This window comes from Arachis ipaensis, chromosome B05, assembly GCF_000816755.2.
Source record: "Arachis ipaensis cultivar K30076 chromosome B05, Araip1.1, whole genome shotgun sequence".
NCBI lineage: Eukaryota > Viridiplantae > Streptophyta > Magnoliopsida > Fabales > Fabaceae > Arachis > Arachis ipaensis.
The window spans coordinates 103,552,497-103,553,603 of record NC_029789.2 but is presented as its reverse complement, the minus strand read 5'-3'; the positions used below and the strand labels follow the sequence as shown (position 1 = coordinate 103,553,603).

The 1,107-nt window shown below is 42.1% G+C and overlaps 1 protein-coding gene across 3 annotated transcripts in view; it reads left to right on the top strand.

The window, feature by feature from the left end:
- The window catches only part of LOC107643759 (choline/ethanolaminephosphotransferase 1), a 14,130-nt gene continuing 13,878 nt past the window's right edge, over positions 856–1,107 (top strand). For all 3 annotated transcript variants that reach the window (XM_016347492.2, XM_016347489.2, XM_016347491.2), the window contains exon 1: positions 856–1,074. The gene's annotated coding sequence lies outside the window, so the exon portion shown is untranslated. The remainder of the gene's footprint in view (positions 1,075–1,107) is intronic.

The following is a 1,107-nucleotide window of genomic DNA, read 5'->3' as shown; positions in this document are numbered from 1 at the left end:
ACATGGGGATTAATACATTTTTTTGATTTTCCCTCATATTCATGCTCAATCTTGAATTCCAAGTTGCGCCGATCTATTCTCCAACACCATTATTCTTCCTTCAATATCATTGTCATCTTCATGCCCAAAACATTTAGAAATCAGTTTGTCCAACCAAACAAAATAGTTGCAGTGACGTTGCTCCGTCTGCAATTGCCATTATAGTGAATACAACTTGTTAAACCACAGAAGAAGTTGATTACATAAATGTAAGATGGATGCACACTTACGCGATAGTAGGAACAACCGAGGAAGATTCTGTCTGGGTTCTTGGCTGTCCCAGACTCTTGCATGATTGCATACGTGCCATACTAGCATTTAGAGTGCTGGAACTTGGCCTTCTTACCCTCACTTGCATTGCTACTTGAACCCACCATAGTCTTCCTCCAGACACGGCGTGCGTCAGAGGTTGAAGATTGCTCTGGATCGCTCATGCTTGAGACACTAGTGTTAGGGTTCAGAAAGGAGGGAGAATGTGATTACACGATAACGAGTAAAAGGGCTTCGGGGCAAAACGACGTCGCTTTGCTGAGTGTGCAGGGGCTTAATTGTTCAAATGAATACAGAGCATTCCATGTATGATGTTTCAACGCCATGTCACGGGTTGTACATTACACCTCAGCGTTTTTCGACAACTTTAAACGAAGAAACTAATGGAAGGACTAATTGGTATCACGGAATATATAGATAGGGGCTAATTTGATATTTTATAAAGATTAGGGGCGTGTAGTCAATTTTCAAAAAGGACAGGGGCGGAGAGGGTATTTACTAAACAAATTTTGATGTTGAAAAAGTTAAGACTAAAGTGGAGTCATGATTCTATTCTATTACACGATGATACCGTATTCCAATGTTTTTGGCAAACTTCCAAAACGTGCACGCTCTTCAGACATCCCTTTCCGCTTCTCTTTCCCCCCGCTTTCCCTCTCCACCCTGGTCTTCTCCGTTCTTCATCTCTCTCACCAGTCTAGTTCCTTCACTTAACCTCTTCTCCTAGCAAGTGGCCTCCACCACTAAGAGCTCCGATATTCCCAGGTTCCATTCTTTCCTTCTCTTACTTAAAACTAA